Genomic DNA, 21,513 nt, shown 5'->3' with positions numbered 1-21,513 from the left:
CAGGGGACACGGGTTCGAGCCCTTGTCTGGGAAGATTCTACATGCCGTGGAGCAAAAAGCCCGTGTGCCACAACTACTGAGCCTGCCCTCTAGAGCCCGCAAGCCACAACTACTGAAGCCCACGCGCCTAGAGGCCGTGCTGTGCAACAAGAGAAGCCAGTGCAATGAAAGGGCCGCACACCACAACGAAGAGTAGCTGCCGCTCACCGCAACCAGAGAAAGCCCATGCGCAACAACCAAGACCCAACTCAGCCAAAAAATAAAAAAGAAAAGAAAAAGAAAAATTAAATAAGGAGTTGCTAATCAGCTAGATACTTTTACTCCTGTAGGGATAGAAGTAATTACGGTAGCTGATGCAAAGTATGCTCCTGAGTCCACAGCTATCCCTATGGTAAACATGTGATGGGCCCACAAGAGAACTCCTAAAAAACCAGTGGACATGACTCATACTATTCCCAGATAGCTGAAAGGCAATTTTTGTCCTAAATAGTATGTAATGATATGTGAGTTTATAACAAACCCTGTTAGGCCATGAATACAGACTTCAGGGTGAGCAAAGTATCAAAAGAGGTGTTGGTATAGGATTCGGTCTCCTCCTGCAGGGTCAAAGAAAGTAGTGTTTAGATTTCTATCTCTTAACAGCATGGCAATTCTGGCTGCTTGGACTGAGATTGGTAATTATAGTAATATGGCTATAGTTGGGGAAGATTAAACAAATAATGGTGTTTGGTATTGGGATATGACTGCTGGTTTTGTATTAAAGATTATAGTAATAAAAGTAATAATACCAAGAATTGAGGAGACACCTGCTAAATGTAAGGAGAAAGCAGTTAGGTCGACAGAGGCTCCTGCATGGGCCAGATTGCAGGCTAGAGCTGAATACACGGTCCCACTGGTACCAGAACCAGCTTCTACTATTGGTGATATGAGTAGGAGTAAGAATGATGGGGGAAGTCGTCAAAAGTTTATATGATTTATTGGGGGAAATGCTACTTCAGGTGTCCGAGTTATTAGTGGCTCAAGTCAGTTTTCAAAGCCTGCAATCATAACGGGTACAGCAATAAAGAAAATTATTACAAGTGCAGGGACTGTTATGACAACCTTACAGATTTGGGCATCTCCAAGTAGCGGTCCAGGTCAGCATAGCTCAGCCTGGATTAATATAATTAAGGTGCTGCCTGCTACTCCAGCTCAAGCACCAAATAATAAATGTAAAATGCCGATATCTTTGTGATTTGTTGAAAATAATCAGCAGTGTATGAACAGAGGTAAAATGACTGAGTTAGCATTAGACTGTAAATCTAAAGACAGAGATTTTACCCTCTTTCTGGCAAACCCTGTGGTGAATCAACAAATTTAATTGTAACTTCAGAGAAGCAGCTTCAATTCTGCCAGTGATTATCCTGCTCTTTTTTTTTTCTTTTTTTCTTTCTCAAATGAAGGAGAAGTAGACTGAAGCCAGTTGACTAGAGGATTTGCCTGTTAACTAAAGTTTCCTGGGGTTAAAACTCATCAATCTCGTAAAGATTTGGCTTCAATACAGTGTTTGCTTTACATTCAATTGATGTAGAATAAAGTCTTGCAATCCTTATTTTTAGGAATTAAGTAAATTTCACTTGTTTAGGGTTTTGAAAGCTCTTGGTCTGAACTAACCTAAATTCCTAGTCCAGCACCGATAGAATGGGTGTTGTGTGTAGTAACCGTGTGGGTATTATGATTGGTAATGATAGGAAGGTTATTTCTTTGTATGTTCAAATTGTTTTGTGTTTGTTTTGTTTAATGAAGGGAATATAGTTAGTGATGTGGAGTATGTTAGCTACAAGTAGAAATATATGCTGAGGACTGCTATGATGGCTATTAGTGTTGGTAGAATGATGTTGTCGTTTTTGTTATCTCTTGGATAATTATTCATTTGGGTAGAAAGCCTGATAGTGGTGGGCGATGTCTTAATGATACTATAATGGTGAGGAAAATGATTGTGATGGGAGGTGTTTTATCTCATGTGTGTGATAATGATACTCTTGTAGTACATGATCTGGGCATAAATAAGAAGAAGATAGTGTTATTATGATATAAATTAGTATGTTTAGGATTGTTATATTCTGAATATACATTATAATAGCTGTTATTCATCCTATAAGGGCAATTGATGAGGAGGGTGTAATACTTTCCAGGTGAGCATGGCGAAGTCTGCCTCAGCCTCCAGCTATGATTTATAATATCACTATGATTAATAGTATATTTAGGTTGATGGATGGTGACATGTGGTATAAAACTGATAGGGGTGCAATTTTGTCATGTTGATAGCATCAGGTCTGCTGTTCATGGGATGCCTCGTGTGACTTCAGGCACTCAGAAGTGAAATGGGGAAAGTCCTACTTTTGTGACAAGGGCGATTGTCATGAGGGTGGATGCTGCTGGATTAAAGATTCTTGTTATTCATTGTGCTCTTTGACCAGAGTATATTAGATTAATGATAATAGCCATTATAAGTAGTATTGATGTGGTGGACTGTTTTAGGAAATATTTGTTGGATGCTTCTGTAGCTTATGGGTTCATGTTTTTTTGTTAGAATGGTAATACCATTAACCAGTGTGAGCTTGTTATACAATTATATTTCCTGAGAAAATGGTCAGTAGAATGATGGTAAAAACAATGAGAGTTTATTAGCACAGGAAGGATATACAAAAATATTTTGGGGGTACGGGCCTGAAGCTTACTTAGAGAACTTTACTATATAGCATGTGGTGTAATGTGGTAGGTAGCATGGAGAATGTAAAATTATTAGGAAGAATTCAATTCCAGGAATAAGAGCATTGAAACCTCTATGATTTACTCTATCAAAGAATCTCTTTTGTCAGACATATTTCTTAAATTTGTGGTGGGTTGCCTGGTATGATGACAAGTAGTGAAATCTCTCATATACATAAGGTTAATGTTAGTCGTAAAAAACTTTTCATAAGAGATGTATGCGTTGATCATATCAAAATTGTAGGTAGGAGGCTCAAATTCATAGAAAGGAGATTGTTAGATGTGTTTTAATGATGACTTGGGCTGTATATAATTCTGGCACCTAGGGATTGTCGAATGCTCCGAAAAATAGATTGCTGTGGAAATGTTTATTATAGGGAAATTGACATATTCTCTAGGAGGGACGGGGTGAATGGGCCTGCTACATTTTCTACATTGAAGACTTATACAGGTTTTGATGCTACTTCCGTTAAATCAAGTGGGGCTTCATTGGATTTCTGCTACTGCGGAGATAATCAAATTCTGGGTAGGGGTCAGGAGAAAATGAGTCATAGGTGTTCTTGTGTAATAATTACTGTTGAAAGTGTAAATGATCCATTTATCAGTAAGACTGAGAAGAGAATAACTGCTACATTACTTCATATGAGATGATTGTCTGTGCTATTGTTCCTAGAGCTCCAGTGAGTGTGTATTTTGAATGTGAAGTTCATCCAGATCTGAGGATGGAGTAAATGGCTAGGTGTGATATGGCTAATAGAAATAATATGCCTACATTTATATTAATTAGTGGATAAGATATGGGAAGAGGAATTCATGTTGTGAGAGCCAGGGTTAAGGCTAGCATTGGGGTTAAGTCTAGCAAGAGAAGCCACCGCAATGAGAAGCCCGCGCACCGCAACAAAGAGTAGCCCCCGCTTGCCGCAACTAGAGAAAGCCTGCGCATAGCAACGAAGACCCAACACAGCCAAAAACAAATTAATTAATTAATTAGTTAACTATTTTAAACAAAAGTACTATATCCTTCTGTACAGCTTCTCTGGGAAGAACAGAGAGATGGCGTAGGAGAGTGAGAAAGACCAATATTTAGTGCACATCTCTCATGCAGGTGCTCTGCTGGCTCAGATAGATTTATCCCCACTTTACAAAGGAGGAAATAATCTCAGAGAGGTTTAGTAATTTTCCCAAAGCCAAACAGCTATGGAGTGGCAGAACCAAGATCTGAACCAAGTCTGTTACCTTCAAAGCCTAAGTCCTCATCACAACAAAACTCAATTAATATTTACATTTATCGAATTACATGGCAACCTGGGGAGTTCTTGGCACAATCCTGAATAAGAGTGAGAAAGAAAGAAATAGCATTGTTCCTATAGTCAACCCAAATTTTTGGAGCAGCTGCTAGATGCCTGGCCCTTTTTGGGGTTCAGCAGTGATCAAGACAGGAAGAGTCCTGCTTTCATGAACCACGTAGTGGGGAGGAGAGACGGGTGCAACTTGGGTGAGGGATTTCACCTTGCTGGACCTCTGTTTTGTCATCTGGAAAATGGGATGGGTGTTCCTCATTTTCTGGGATTGTCCAGCCCTCACATTCTCTGATTCCATAAGAAGCATTTGTTTTCCTGTTTCTTTCAAATTCATTCAGGCCGTGAGCTGTGATGAATGTTGTTAGCTGCTCCCCAAATCACTCTATTCCCACCCTTTTCCTGTGATCACGTCTTTCCCGAAACATGACTCACAGTCAGTCAAGTCACAGAACCGAAGGGGCACCCAGCAGAAAAATCCCAACCCTTGCTTCCCAGGAGCTCTGCGGTCTACCTGCCAGGTAAACTTAACTCACCTGGCACAAGGTGGCCATCCCTGGTGTCACATCAACATGATCTCAGGCACAAACCTCCTTGTTTTTCCATTTTGTCTTGAAGTTACTTGTTGAAACAACTGCACAAATATGACACAGATATAAAATCAGGCATCTTCTGCCCCCAGTGCCTACTAATAAATGATTTTCTGCCACTTTAATGATAAAGATAGAACATTTCAACATTCTGCTACCCTTATTATTTGTCATTTTTGTTGATATTTCTATGGACTACATCTTTCAATATTTTAACAATGGAACATTTATTTAGGGTGTTCCAGACCCAGCCTTTAGTGGTAAAGGTTTTGTTGTTATATTTCTATTATGTTTCCTTTAAAAATCATTATCCTATTTAAATGGATTAAGTCAATTCTATAGGCATTTACCTTATGATATTGATGAAATTGATACATAGAGGGCAGTAGTACAAGTTGATTGGACTTGAGAACCTCTATTAGCACAGTTAAGTATAAATATTATCTATATGTAAACCAAAGTACAGGCCGAGTGAGATTCTCTGACTTTTTTCCACTGTCTGCCCCTCAAGCCTGTGAGAAATGGAATAGTTCTTGCCCTATCAGTAAACAAAGGATGTCACAGTCTTCAGCACTTGCAGCCCTCCAATGTGAGCCGGCGGGCCCTGAGGCACTCAGGATATGCAAATACAGAATGCAGGCCCCAGAGAGCTGAGGTGCATATCAAAGGAAGGAATTCAGTGAGCCCAGGCAAAGAAAAGCGCCGCATTCCTCACCTTGGGAGAGCTGGTTTTCCTTAGTTAACAATCACCTTTTGATGTTCCCCATTACCTGCGCCAGTTCCCTGTCCTGTCCCCTCCCCCCGGTACTTTAGCTCAGGGAGGAAGGAGCGCAGAGGGACTCGGCTGAATAAGGGGCCTGTGCGCCTCGGGAGGAGTTTTCAGCTGCTTTCCCCGCAGTCGGGAAGAGGGGCGCTGAGGCTGCAGCCGGACCCTGTGCCTCCCTTGCCCCGTTTCCCCTCAGGACGCTCAGGCCGACCCCCTCCTCACGCCCACCAGGCCTCGCGAGCCAGGACGAGGGCAGGGGCGAGAGGAGGGACCGACGTTCCCGGGGACCAGACGCTGGAGGCCGCTCTTTCTGCACAGCAGCGGCGGGTGGCAGCGAACCCCTGCCCCTCAGAAGCTGGTCTTGTGCTGCCGCCCGGGCACCGGACAAGGCGGAGGGTCGGCGCCCACTTACCCGGCCCGCCGTCCCCGCGACTGTCATGGCTTCGGCCGCTGGGGCACCTCCAGAGCCGGCAGCCTCAGTGAGGTCGCCCTCCCCTCGGGCTCCGAGGCAGTTCCGTGAAGGCGGAGGGAAGAGACCCCGCCTGAGCCGGGAGTTCCAGCTCTGAGGAAACGCGGGCTCTGTTCAGCGCGCAGTGGGTGGGACCGCTCTGCCCCGAGGCCTTCCGGGAGGGAGCGGGGCGGCGGGGGAGGGAGCCGCCAGGAGCGCAGGGCCCCGTCGGGGGTCCTGGAGGGGCGGCCTGGCCTGGGGGCCACGCCCACTGTGGCCGCAGCCCAGGCCTTTTTCCTGGAATCCTACACAAAAAAATTAGAAAGATACACAGTCTATAGTAAATATTCACAAATGATTGTTGCTGCTGTGCTCACTATTCTATTAAAGGTGTAAAATCCATAAAACACTTTAAGTTCAAAATTAAATATGAATTTTTACCTTTCTTATTATGTCCCTGATATTCACAGTTGTGGTTAATGAATCAGAGACTGTGGCATCACTAGTTAAAAATGAGCTTGTTAAAAATATAGAACTCAGGCCCACCGGACCTACTGAATCACAATCTGCACTTTTACAATCTCCCCAGTGTACTCGTGTACCCATGAATAGTTGAAAGGTACATTTTTACCTCGACAGGTCTTTTCTCTATGAGAAATACACACATTTTATCCAGTTTGATATAAATAAAACACTCAAAAATGCATATGCCTGTGTTGAAACCATCATTTTATCATTTCTTTTCCAGACAAGTATAGTCTCTATACTGGTTTTGTGGATCACATGCCATACTCTTTTCTTGTAGTTAGAAATAAGGTAGAGCAAGTTACTTTGTAAAAAAAAAATTATATATATATATATATATATGTATGTATTAGTGGATAATTGAAGACACTCTTCTAAATTAAAACCTTCTCTTAACTTGCTGTTTTCTTCTTGGGTCATATTATGAGCTCTTCCCGTGGCCACATGGCATGTGTACGTTTAATTTCAGGGACTGCTGACATTCCAGGATGTGGCCATAGATTTCTGTCAAGAGGAGTGAGAATGCCTGGACCAAGATCAATGGGAATTGTACAGGGATGTGATGTTAGAGAAGTATAGGAACCTGCTCTCCTTGGGTGAGGATACCTTCCTTCCAGAATTCCTTATCCAACCACTGGGTTTGCAGTCCTTCATTTGTAGAATGTCTCCTGGAATCTTCTGCTTCCTACAATAGGGTTTCAGATTGCAACGTTTCAGGAAAGATTGGGAGTTTGTGGGTATAATTTTTCTTATTCTTTTAAAATTGCAGCCTCCCTTTTAATATACTTTGTAACTGCTTGGGATGTGTCTATATGAACTGTGTACTATATGCTTCTGTTGTAGTCCTTACAATATTTCATTGTCTTATTTTCTCTAACAATTTTCCATGGATTCTTTGGGCTTAAGGTATATTAAAAGGGAGACTGCGAATCTGGGACTTCCCTGGTGATGCAGTGATTAAGAATTCGCCTGCCAATGCAGGGGACCCGGTTCGATCCCCGGTCCGGGAAGATCTCACATGCCACGGAACAACTAAGCCAGTGGGCCACAACTACTGAGTCTGCACGCCACAACTACTGAAGCCGGTGTGTCTTGAGCCCGTGCGCCATTTATTTTTTGGAGAATAAAACCACTTCTGAGTGATTAAAATTTAGGCCAGCTAGTCAAAATGCTTTATCACCTGTTCTTCTAAAACACTGGTCAATGGAACAAGTTTTACTAGGGATAACAGTGTAATTGTATTCTGGAGTTCATATGGGCAATATGGTTTATGACCTTGATGCTGGATCACGACATTTCAACGGTATAACTGCTATTAATTGTCTGTTTGTTCAACGATTAAAGTCTCACGTGATCTGAGTTCAGACTGGAGTCATCCTGGTTGGTTTCTGTCTATTGCAGATTTCTTCCAGCATGAAAGGACAAGAGCAATACGGCTTCCTTTACAAAATGTCTTCAAACTAAATGATGATATAATCTACATTCAATTAATTTATACATACCCTACTGTAGAACAGGGTTCGTTACGCAGGCAGAATCCCGGTAATTATGTAAAACTGAAACTTTTTCTGCACTGGTTCAAGTCCTCTTCCTAAGAATATGTTTATAATCAACATTCTTTCACAAATTACCCAATTTAATTCACCATAGCATTCCTCATATTAACTAAATGGAAAATCCTAGGCTATATACAAATCCAGAAAGGGCCAAAAATCATCAGCCCCCATGGATGATTACAACCCATTGCTGAGGCATTCAAATTACTTATTAAAGAACCACTATGTCCATCAACATCATCAATTTATATATTATTGCCCCAAAGCTAGCCTTAACCCTGGCTCTCACAACATGAATTCCTCTTCCCATATCTTATCCACTAATTAGTATAAATGTAGGCATATTATTTCTATTAGCCATATCACACCTAGCCATTTACTCCATCCTCAGATCTGGATGAACTTCACATTCAAAATACTCACTCACTGGAGCTGTAGGAACAATAGCACAGACGATCATCTCATATGAAGTAATGTAGCAGTTATTCTATTCTCAGTCTTACTGGTAAATGGATCATTTACACTTTCAACAGTAATTATTACACAAGAACACCTATGACTAATTTTCTCCTGACCGCTACCCAGAATTTGATTATCTCCGCAGTAGCAGAAATCCAGTGAAGCCCCACTTGATTTAACAGAAGTAGAATCAAAACCTGTACATGTCTTCAATGTAGAAAATGTAGCAGGCCCATTCACCCCGTCCTTCCTAGAGAATATGTCAATTTCCCTATAATAAACATTTCCACAGCAATCTATTTTTAGGAGCATTCGGCAATCCCTAGGTGCCAGAATTATATATTCTTTCATCTTTTAAATATAGTTTTTTTTAAAAAATAATTTTTATAGTTTTACTACCTTTAAACAAAATGTACTCCATTGCTGTGGAATATTCCTTCATAGGAGCGTGCATGGTTCATTTCTGCATCCGTCTGTGATGGCCTTCAGGTTCTTTCAGGTTTGGCTCCTGTGGCTGCACGTCTATGTCCGTGTGTCCTGGTGCAGGGCTGGTGGGTTTGTGTTCAACTGGGAGGAGCACTGTGGGTCTCCGTGCACGGACGTCGCTATCTGAGGCCCGATTGCTTCAGAAGTGGTTGCATCCCCCCGTTGCGTACCAGGCTTTCCATTGCTCCACATCCTGCTGATAATTGATACTATGTCTTTCATGTCTGCCATTCTGGTAGGTGTATGCACAGTATTTTGCTTATGGCTTTAATCCCTCTGTTGTTAGTGAAGTTGTGCATCTTGTGGTATTCATGGACTATTTCCTGTTGTTTTTTGAAAAGTTTTAAAAATTGTGGTCTGGTACACATAACGTAAAATGTACTATCTTAACCATTTTTAAGTGCACATTTCAGGGTCAAGAAGTAATTCACACTGTTGTGCAAACCTGACCACCATCATCCTCCAGAACTTTTTCATCTTGCAAAATTGAAACAGTCCCCATTAAACACTCACTCCCCATTGTCCTTCCCTCAGCCTCTGGCCCCCAACGTCCTACTTTATGTCCTTATATTTCCAACTGCTCTAGGGGCCTTGTATGAGTGGATCAAGCACTGTTTGTTTTTTTGTGTCTAGCTTACATCACTGAGCATAATGCCCTCAAGGTTCATCCCTGCTGCATCCTGTGTCAGAATTGACTTCCTTTTTAGGCTGAATAGCATTCCCTTGTATTGATGGACCGTGTTTTTCTTCTCCATTCATCCATTAGTGGACACATGTAATATCTACATTCATTTCTACTGTCATAATATTTGTGGAATAAACTCAGAAAGTCCTATGAATCAAAAGTCATTTGCCATTAACTTTTTTCTTAAACTTGTTGTTGTGGAAAACATCAAGACTAAGAAAAGGGAAAAATACATGTCAGCTTCACTTGTGTTCAGGAATTAATGCTTTACGGATTCACTTTATTCCCTGTGTGTGTGCTCTGCGTGTGCATGTGCCTGTTTGCATATATATGCTGTGCATGTGCATAGGTATGTGAACTTGCACACATTAGTGTGTGCATGGGCATATGGGTGCATGTGTGTTCACATGCTAGTGTGTGAATATAGTTGTGCTGTGCACGTGCATATGTTTGTGTGTGTGCTGTGCCTGCCTGTGCGCACACCTGTGTGTTTGCTGGAACCACTTGCAAGTTGGCTGCAGACTGAATTGTGCCCGAGATATATCCGCACGCAGCTGCTCTAACAATCCTGCGTAGCCACGTAAAGGTCACAGATCTCAGGGATTTAAATGGATGGAGCAGGATATCCAGACACAGAGTTTGTCTTCCAATGACTGTCACTGTCTTAGTAACATCCTTCACACCTTCTTTAAGCCCCATTCAGGGTCCAGTTTAGACTCCCATTACATTCAGTCACCTGTCCCAGGTCCCCTAAAGCAACAATGTCACCGTTGGAGAGCCCGGCCAAGGCTGGGGGTGCCCCTCCTGTTGGCCTGGCCTCCAGGCCCTGCCCTTGGCTCCTGTTTTCTCATATCTCAGCCAGGCCCCGACTTGGATCGGGCCGCCACCTCTTTCCTCACAGGGTCCCATCGCCCAGTCAAGGGGGTTCATTCTCCCCAAACACAGCATCAGGAGTCGGGGGCTGACAGTCCCCACTGGGTCTCCTTCATGTGAGACCCTGTGCTGTTGAAAGAGCAGGCACCCTGCCCTCGGGGGTGGGGGACTGGGGGGCGACATGCGGCCCACGATGGGCAGGCGGGTCTCCGGGTGGGGCGAGCCAGTGTGCAAGGAGTTCCGCGGTGGGTTCTCCTCTCCAACGGCTTCTGTGCCCCTACCTCTCCCCGTGCCTCCCCTCGAAGACAGCACGGTGCCCGGTTTGGGAACCATGGGAGCCGTCAGCCACCGCCCCCTCTACACACACACACACACGCACGCACACGCACACGCACACGCACACGCTGCAGGGAAGCAGGACCTGAGTGCAGGGCTCTCAGCGGCCCTGAGCGCCCCGCCCGGAATCGGCCAGCCGAATGGACAGACCGGATCTCCCGACCCGGACCATGCAGGACTCTCCTGACCTGGCTTGCAGTGTGGCCGCCTCCTTCTGGAAGCCTGGGAGGCTGGAATCAGGCCACTTCTTATCTGTCCTGGCAGCAGACTGGGCTGCACTCTAAGAAGTTAGTGGCTCGCCCGTGGATCCTGACCATCAGGTGGCCAGAGAAATTGGGAACATTTCTGTTTTGCCTGTTGAAATGTTTAATGACAAAGATTTTGTTCAGTTTCCTGATGTGGGTGTCCAAAGATGAGAGACCCATGTGTGTGATCTGTACCTCCTATGAGATCAGCCGTAAGCTAGTTGAAACATGATCAAGTTGTGTCTACATGGTAGATTTAGACCTCTGCATGTCCTGTCTACTGATTATGTTTAGAGCTGACCATGTGTTGTCTATAATAAGAAGATTTAGACCTGATCATGTTCTGTGTACGCTAGGACTATGGGGACCTGGGTAGAGACCCGGCCTGGCCTCAGTACTGGGAAGCTCCATGCCTGCATCTGAATGTCAGTGCTTAGATGTCTGGGGTCTGGAGCTGAGGTGGGCTTGTCTACGTAACAGCCTCTCTTCTGAGTGTGGTGACCTGGTCCTCCCAAGGGTCAGTGCTATGGTCGGGGCCTTAGTCTTAATCCCTGCAAGGTTCACCTTCCCTGGGGCTCATGGAGAATCCTCAGGAGGACTACCTGGCAATAATTCCAATTTACCAGCACGTGCATGGTGCATAGGGAAGCAGGTTTAGCTGCTGAATTGATTGCAGGGCACGCAGATCGGGCAAAAGGTCGATGGGTGACAGCTGAGGCTGCTGCTGAGCTCTCCCTCCAGTCTACCGTCCCTACTCAGCAGAGTCCAGAGCTGCCCCTCGGCTTTCAGCCCTGCTGTCCTGTGAGCTTTCTCAACATGTAAGTGAGACGAGAAAGGACTGAGCATGCCAGCACCAGGGTCGTGTGTCCAACTCTAGTATGAAAGCTGTAAAAACAGTTAAAATCACACAGAACCAAAGTGAGAAGAGGAGGACTCCTCTGGGACAAGTGTGGGGAAAGGAGACCCACCTGCCACTTTTTCCCATCCCAGGAGGTCCCAGGGACCCAGCTTGTTTCCACATTGGGGGAGCCCCCTGCAGAGCCATGGTGTCCTGACCAAGGGGACGTGTGACCCCAGGTGCAGGGTCTGGGGAGGTGAGGGCACCCTGGGACTGTGGACATGTGACCCAGGTGGAGGGGCCTGGGGAGGTGGGTCACCCTGGTGAGTGTGGATGTGTGGCCCCAGGTATAGGGTGCGGGGACTGTGTGGGTCTCACCTTACCTGCATGGGTCAGGATCACATGGATGGGGAGACCGCATATGCGCTCTTTGCCTGCAGTGTGTCCTGTCCCCTTTGAGATTTCCAACCTCTGCATTAAGGGTGTTGTCCTGATTAACCTGTGGTTCCTTTTCTTCTCTTCATCTTGTCACAATCATATTAGGTCAGGCATGTTTGAGTGGGTTGCTGCTCTGTGTTCCGGTGAGTGACAACACTTGGTCGTATCGTATTAATACTATAGCATATCATATGTCTAATCTATGGGGGTCACCACTGCCTGGGTCCCCCTGGACAGAGGTCAAGTGAGCACAGACTAGCCCCCCCTAAGAATGGTCTCCCATGTTCTCTGTGAGGGTACCGTGATGGCCCCTATGGTAGGGGACTGTGTCTGGGCCTCCGACATTTGTGATGAAGGGGAGTCGAAATGGAATCTCAATTAACAAGACATTATTTTAAGAATTTATTTTAAGTGAAATAAAACACACGTCACATACCCTTTACCATCATCACCGTTTTAAGTGCACGTTTCTGAGGCGTCAGATAGATTCACTTTCTCGTGGAGCCATCACCACCATCACTAGAACTTTTCATCTTGCAAAACCAAAATTCCACAACCATGAAAGTCTCATTCCCCATCCCCTCCCACTGCCCCTGGCACCGATATCCACTTCAGTCCCTGAGTTGTCGACTCCAGGGCACCCACTGGAGTGGAATCCTGCAGTGTTTGCTGACGGGTCATTTTGGAAGAGCTGACTTTCAGTCTGAAGCTCTGCCTGTTGGCATCTGAAGAATCTGCATTTAAGGAGAGGGTGTATGAGGAAGGGGGTGTCTGCGGGACAAAGGTGTCCGGGGTGCAGGTGAGCCAGGACCTGACCAGCTGCCTTTTGGGTCCTCTGGTCCCATCTCTTGGTCTGTGCCTCATCTGCATCATCACTGTCCCCGCTGGCACCGCTGGGGTGTTGTTGTCTGAGTGAGAGTCCCCTGGTGCCCCTGCTCTCCTCCCCTCCTCCTGCTGGTTGCGGAGGGAACTGCTTGCTGGGTGGTCTCTACTCCTGAGGCATGAAGGACCCTGTAGCATGGACCTGCAGACTGTGGGGTGTGGTCCCAAGAGCATGGGGCCCACATAGGACACGACATCGGGGCGTGACAAGTGCTAGGGCTGCCTCATCACTGACAGGGAATGTTGCCCAGATCCTGCTCCAGAGGGCGTGGTGGGTGGCCTGGGACCCTAGAGGCCCCATTCCTATACTGGAGCTTGGAGAGTGCATCCCCATGGGCTTCAGATTCACCCCATATCTCAGCCATATCCCTCTGTCCTGTCTTTGAACTCAGGAAAACGAGCTCTCTTGTCCACAACATAGGCCTGGTCCTCTTGATACAAGGTTTCTTTAAGTTAGGCGTCCTGGGATAGCAGCTCCTTTTAGGCCTGAGAAGGAACAACTCCGGAGTGTACAACAATTTCAGAGGAAACTAATATTCAATGACTATCCCTAACTACTCGGTTGTTGACTTCTATTAGTCATTATTCTCCTGGTTTTAGCTCTGATGTGGGGATTACAGAGGAGTCAACATTTAAATCTTCGTAATCTGTGTATTTGTAGCTTCAGTATCATTACTGACCCATAGTTTTTTACGGTTTGGGAAGAGTTATTGATTTCATGTATCATGTAAAGGATTCACAATGATGATAGGACAATTAAGATTACAATAATAGCTAGTAAATTGTTCACATTTTCTCTACCTGTGCATCTATTGTATGCATATGAGTTTAGATGTCAATATTAGTGAAATGATATAGAGGACTAGAGAACTTATTTTAAAAATCACTATTAATGTGTGATGAAGAAAATGTAAAAGTTCTTCCATAATCGGTGATGTTGTATCTTGAGAGCCTAGATGAAATTGATATGCCTTAGTCATATACAGGATTTTAGCCTATCATTTAACTTTGACAAAGCTACATCACTTTTTACTTTTATCTCATTTATTGAGGAAGACATAATTGTTATGGTGTTGGCTTGAAACTGGTTGAAAAGGACTTGAGTCCTTCCTTATTTTACATTTACATAGGTAGGATCTTGAAACGTAGGATATGGTGGAGGACATCCGTGTAACCATTCTAGGTTAGGAGTAGCAATTTCCACTGCTAAGACTTCTTGTTTAGACACAAATGCTTTTCAAAGTATGAAGATTATTAGCATTACTGCTGCTACTGAGATGAATGAGCCTAAAGACAAAACATTTCATGTTGTGTGTGTCTCAGGGTACTCAGACTAACGTAGTGACATCCCTGAGAGGCCACGAAAGTGCGGCAGGAAGTCATATTTACTACTACAAATATACTTGTGAAGTGAATTTTTGCTCATGCTGAGTTAACTGTATAACCTGAGAATAGTGGGAATCAGTGTAGAAAGCCTCCTATAATAGTGAAGACTGCTCCCATGGACATTAGGTCATGGAAGTGTGCTACTACATAGTATGTATCCTGGAGGACAATGTCTGGGGATGAGTTGGCTAAGATGATTCCTGTCAAACCACCTACTGTAAAAAGAAAAACTAAAGCCTAAATCTCATAATATAGTGGGAGGTCATATAGAATTACCTCCGTGAACAGTTGCTAACCAGGGACTTCCCTGGTGACGCAGTGGTTAAGAATTCGTCTGCCAATGCAGGGGACACGGGTTCGAGCCCTTGTCTGGGAAGATTCTACATGCCGTGGAGCAAAAAGCCCGTGTGCCACAACTACTGAGCCTGCCCTCTAGAGCCCGCAAGCCACAACTACTGAAGCCCACGCGCCTAGAGGCCGTGCTGTGCAACAAGAGAAGCCAGTGCAATGAAAGGGCCGCACACCACAACGAAGAGTAGCTGCCGCTCACCGCAACCAGAGAAAGCCCATGCGCAACAACCAAGACCCAACTCAGCCAAAAAATAAAAAAGAAAAGAAAAAGAAAAATTAAATAAGGAGTTGCTAATCAGCTAGATACTTTTACTCCTGTAGGGATAGAAGTAATTACGGTAGCTGATGCAAAGTATGCTCCTGAGTCCACAGCTATCCCTATGGTAAACATGTGATGGGCCCACAAGAGAACTCCTAAAAAACCAGTGGACATGACTCATACTATTCCCAGATAGCTGAAAGGCAATTTTTGTCCTAAATAGTATGTAATGATATGTGAGTTTATAACAAACCCTGTTAGGCCATGAATACAGACTTCAGGGTGAGCAAAGTATCAAAAGAGGTGTTGGTATAGGATTCGGTCTCCTCCTGCAGGGTCAAAGAAAGTAGTGTTTAGATTTCTATCTCTTAACAGCATGGCAATTCTGGCTGCTTGGACTGAGATTGGTAATTATAGTAATATGGCTATAGTTGGGGAAGATTAAACAAATAATGGTGTTTGGTATTGGGATATGACTGCTGGTTTTGTATTAAAGATTATAGTAATAAAAGTAATAATACCAAGAATTGAGGAGACACCTGCTAAATGTAAGGAGAAAGCAGTTAGGTCGACAGAGGCTCCTGCATGGGCCAGATTGCAGGCTAGAGCTGAATACACGGTCCCACTGGTACCAGAACCAGCTTCTACTATTGGTGATATGAGTAGGAGTAAGAATGATGGGGGAAGTCGTCAAAAGTTTATATGATTTATTGGGGGAAATGCTACTTCAGGTGTCCGAGTTATTAGTGGCTCAAGTCAGTTTTCAAAGCCTGCAATCATAACGGGTACAGCAATAAAGAAAATTATTACAAGTGCAGGGACTGTTATGACAACCTTACAGATTTGGGCATCTCCAAGTAGCGGTCCAGGTCAGCATAGCTCAGCCTGGATTAATATAATTAAGGTGCTGCCTGCTACTCCAGCTCAAGCACCAAATAATAAATGTAAAATGCCGATATCTTTGTGATTTGTTGAAAATAATCAGCAGTGTATGAACAGAGGTAAAATGACTGAGTTAGCATTAGACTGTAAATCTAAAGACAGAGATTTTACCCTCTTTCTGGCAAACCCTGTGGTGAATCAACAAATTTAATTGTAACTTCAGAGAAGCAGCTTCAATTCTGCCAGTGATTATCCTGCTCTTTTTTTTTTCTTTTTTTCTTTCTCAGATGAAGGAGAAGTAGACTGAAGCCAGTTGACTAGAGGATTTGCCTGTTAACTAAAGTTTCCTGGGGTTAAAACTCATCAATCTCGTAAAGATTTGGCTTCAATACAGTGTTTGCTTTACATTCAATTGATGTAGAATAAAGTCTTGCAATCCTTATTTTTAGGAATTAAGTAAATTTCACTTGTTTAGGGTTTTGAAAGCTCTTGGTCTGAACTAACCTAAATTCCTAGTCCAGCACCGATAGAATGGGTGTTGTGTGTAGTAACCGTGTGGGTATTATGATTGGTAATGATAGGAAGGTTATTTCTTTGTATGTTCAAATTGTTTTGTGTTTGTTTTGTTTAATGAAGGGAATATAGTTAGTGATGTGCAGTATGTTAGCTGCAAGTAGAAATATATGCTGAGGACTGCTATGATGGCTATTAGTGTTGGTAGAATGATGTTGTCGTTTTTGTTATCTCTTGGATAATTATTCATTTGGGTAGAAAGCCTGATAGTGGTGGGCGATGTCCTAATGATACTATAATGGTGAGGAAAATGATTGTGATGGGAGGTGTTTTATCTCATGTGTGTGATAATGATACTCTTGTAGTACATGATCTGGGCATAAATAAGAAGAAGATAGTGTTATTATGATATAAATTAGTATGTTTAGGATTGTTATATTCTGAATATACATTATAATAGCTGTTATTCATCCTATAAGGGCAATTGATGAGGAGGGTGTAATACTTTCCAGGTGAGCATGGCGAAGTCTGCCTCAGCCTCCAGCTATGATTTATAATATCACTATGATTAATAGTATATTTAGGTTGATGGATGGTGACATGTGGTATAAAACTGATAGGGGTGCAATTTTGTCATGTTGATAGCATCAGGTCTGCTGTTCATGGGATGCCTCGTGTGACTTCAGGCACTCAGAAGTGAAATGGGGAAAGTCCTACTTTTGTGACAAGGGCGATTGTCATGAGGGTGGATGCTGCTGGATTAAAGATTCTTGTTATTCATTGTGCTCTTTGAACAGAGTATATTAGATTAATGATAATAGCCATTATAAGTAGTATTGATGTGGTGGACTGTTTTAGGAAATATTTGTTGGATGCTTCTGTAGCTTATGGGTTCATGTTTTTTTGTTAGAATGGTAATACCATTAACCAGTGTGAGCTTGTTATACAATTATATTTCCTGAGAAAATGGTCAGTAGAATGATGGTAAAAACAATGAGAGTTTATTAGCACAGGAAGGATATACAAAAATATTTTGGGGGTACGGGCCTGAAGCTTACTTAGAGAACTTTACTATATAGCATGTGGTGTAATGTGGTAGGTAGCATGGAGAATGTAAAATTTTTAGGAAGAATTCAATTCCAGGAATAAGAGCATTGAAACCTCTATGATTTACTCTATCAAAGAATCTCTTTTGTCAGACATATTTCTTAAATTTGTGGTGGGTTGCCTGGTATGATGACAAGTAGTGAAATCTCTCATATACATAAGGTTAATGTTAGTCGTAAAAAACTTTTCATAAGAGATGTATGCGTTGATCATATCAAAATTGTAGGTAGGAGGCTCAAATTCATAGAAAGGAGATTGTTAGATGTGTTTTAATGATGACTTGGGCTGTATATAATTCTGGCACCTAGGGATTGTCGAATGCTCCGAAAAATAGATTGCTGTGGAAATGTTTATTATAGGGAATTGACATATTCTCTAGGAGGGACGGGGTGAATGGGCCTGCTACATTTTCTACATTGAAGACTTATACAGGTTTTGATGCTACTTCCGTTAAATCAAGTGGGGCTTCATTGGATTTCTGCTACTGCGGAGATAATCAAATTCTGGGTAGGGGTCAGGAGAAAATGAGTCATCGGTGTTCTTGTGTAATAATTACTGTTGAAAGTGTAAATGATCCATTTATCAGTAAGACTGAGAATAGAATAACTGCTACATTACTTCATATGAGATGATTGTCTGTGCTATTGTTCCTAGAGCTCCAGTGAGTGTGTATTTTGAATGTGAAGTTCATCCAGATCTGAGGATGGAGTAAATGGCTAGGTGTGATATGGCTAATAGAAATAATATGCCTACATTTATATTAATTAGTGGATAAGATATGGGAAGAGGAATTCATGTTGTGAGAGCCAGGGTTAAGGCTAGCATTGGGGTTAAGGCTAGCATTGGGGTTAAGTCTAGCAAGAGAAGCCACCGCAATGAGAAGCCCGCGCACCGCAACAAAGAGTAGCCCCCGCTTGCCGCAACTAGAGAAAGCCTGCGCATAGCAACGAAGACCCAACACAGCCAAAAACAAATTAATTAATTAATTAGTTAACTATTTTAAACAAAAGTACTATATCCTTCTGTACAGCTTCTCTGGGAAGAACAGAGAGATGGCGTAGGAGAGTGAGAAAGACCAATATTTAGTGCACATCTCTCATGCAGGTGCTCTGCTGGCTCAGATAGATTTATCCCCACTTTACAAAGGAGGAAATAATCTCAGAGAGGTTTAGTAATTTTCCCAAAGCCAAACAGCTTTGGAGTGGCAGAACCAAGATCTGAACCAAGTCTGTTACCTTCAAAGCCTAAGTCCTCATCACAACAAAACTCAATTAATATTTACATTTATCGAATTACATGGCAACCTGGGGAGTTCTTGGCACAATCCTGAATAAGAGTGAGAAAGAAAGAAATAGCATTGTTCCTATAGTCAACCCAAATTTTTGGAGCAGCTGCTAGATGCCTGGCCCTTTTTGGGGTTCAGCAGTGATCAAGACAGGAAGAGTCCTGCTTTCATGAACCACGTAGTGGGGAGGAGAGACGGGTGCAACTTGGGTGAGGGATTTCACCTTGCTGGACCTCTGTTTTGTCATCTGGAAAATGGGATGGGTGTTCCTCATTTTCTGGGATTGTCCAGCCCTCACATTCTCTGATTCCATAAGAAGCATTTGTTTTCCTGTTTCTTTCAAATTCATTCAGGCCGTGAGCTGTGATGAATGTTGTTAGCTGCTCCCCAAATCACTCTATTCCCACCCTTTTCCTGTGATCAGGTCTTTCCCGAAACATGACTCACAGTCAGTCAAGTCACAGAACCGAAGGGGCACCCAGCAGAAAAATCCCAACCCTTGCTTCCCAGGAGCTCTGCGGTCTACCTGCCAGGTAAACTTAACTCACCTGGCACAAGGTGGCCATCCCTGGTGTCACATCAACATGATCTCAGGCACAAACCTCCTTGTTTTTCCATTTTGTCTTGAAGTTACTTGTTGAAACAACTGCACAAATATGACACAGATATAAAATCAGGCATCTTCTGCCCCCAGTGCCTACTAATAAATGATTTTCTGCCACTTTAATGATAAAGATAGAACATTTCAACATTCTGCTACCCTTATTATTTGTCATTTTTGTTGATATTTCTATGGACTACATCTTTCAATATTTTAACAATGGAACATTTATTTAGGGTGTTCCAGACCCAGCCTTTAGTGGTAAAGGTTTTGTTGTTATATTTCTATTATGTTTCCTTTAAAAATCATTATCCTATTTAAATGGATTAAGTCAATTCTATAGGCATTTACCTTATGATATTGATGAAATTGATACATAGAGGGCAGTAGTACAAGTTGATTGGACTTGAGAACCTCTATTAGCACAGTTAAGTATAAATATTATCTATATGTAAACCAAAGTACAGGCCGAGTGAGATTCTCTGACTTTTTTCCACTGTCTGCCCCTCAAGCCTGTGAGAAATGGAATAGTTCTTGCCCTATCAGTAAACAAAGGATGTCACAGTCTTCAGCACTTGCAGCCCTCCAATGTGAGCCGGCGGGCCCTGAGGCACTCAGGATATGCAAATACAGAATGCAGGCCCCAGAGAGCTGAGGTGCATATCAAAGGAAGGAATTCAGTGAGCCCAGGCAAAGAAAAGCGCCGCATTCCTCACCTTGGGAGAGCTGGTTTTCCTTAGTTAACAATCACCTTTTGATGTTCCCCATTACCTGCGCCAGTTCCCTGCCCTGTCCCCTCCCCCCGGTACTTTAGCTCAGGGAGGAAGGAGCGCAGAGGGACTCGGCTGAATAAGGGGCCTGTGCGCCTCGGGAGGAGTTTTCAGCTGCTTTCCCCGCAGTCGGGAAGAGGGGCGCTGAGGCTGCAGCCGGACCCTGTGCCTCCCTTGCCCCGTTTCCCCTCAGGACGCTCAGGCCGACCCCCTCCTCACGCCCACCAGGCCTCGCGAGCCAGGACGAGGGCAGGGGCGAGAGGAGGGACCGAAGTTCCCGGGGACCAGACGCTGGAGGCCGCTCTTTCTGCACAGCAGCGGCGGGTGGCAGCGAACCCCTGCCCCTCAGAAGCTGGTCTTGTGCTGCCGCCCGGGCACCGGACAAGGCGGAGGGTCGGCGCCCACTTACCCGGCCCGCCGTCCCCGCGACTGTCATGGCTTCGGCCGCTGGGGCACCTCCAGAGCCGGCAGCCTCAGTGAGGTCGCCCTCCCCTCGGGCTCCGAGGCAGTTCCGTGAAGGCGGAGGGAAGAGACCCCGCCTGAGCCGGGAGTTCCAGCTCTGAGGAAACGCGGGCTCTGTTCAGCGCGCAGTGGGTGGGACCGCTCTGCCCCGAGGCCTTCCGGGAGGGAGCGGGGCGGCGGGGGAGGGAGCCGCCAGGAGCGCAGGGCCCCGTCGGGGGTCCTGGAGGGGCGGCCTGGCCTGGGGGCCACGCCCACTGTGGCCGCAGCCCAGGCCTTTTTCCTGGAATCCTACACAAAAAAATTAGAAAGATACACAGTCTATAGTAAATATTCACAAATGATTGTTGCTGCTGTGCTCACTATTCTATTAAAGGTGTAAAATCCATAAAACACTTTAAGTTCAAAATTAAATATGAATTTTTACCTTTCTTATTATGTCCCTGATATTCACAGTTGTGGTTAATGAATCAGAGACTGTGGCATCACTAGTTAAAAATGAGCTTGTTAAAAATATAGAACTCAGGCCCACCGGACCTACTGAATCACAATCTGCACTTTTACAATCTCCCCAGTGTACTCGTGTACCCATGAATAGTTGAAAGGTACATTTTTACCTCGACAGGTCTTTTCTCTATGAGAAATACACACATTTTATCCAGTTTGATATAAATAAAACACTCAAAAATGCATATGCCTGTGTTGAAACCATCATTTTATCATT

The sequence above is a fragment of the Balaenoptera physalus genome (assembly GCF_965194825.1).
Source record: "Balaenoptera physalus genome assembly, chromosome: 9".
In the NCBI taxonomy this organism is placed as follows: domain Eukaryota; kingdom Metazoa; phylum Chordata; class Mammalia; order Artiodactyla; family Balaenopteridae; genus Balaenoptera; species Balaenoptera physalus.
The sequence above is the reverse complement of the archived record's forward strand: the minus strand, read 5'-3'. Positions refer to the sequence as shown.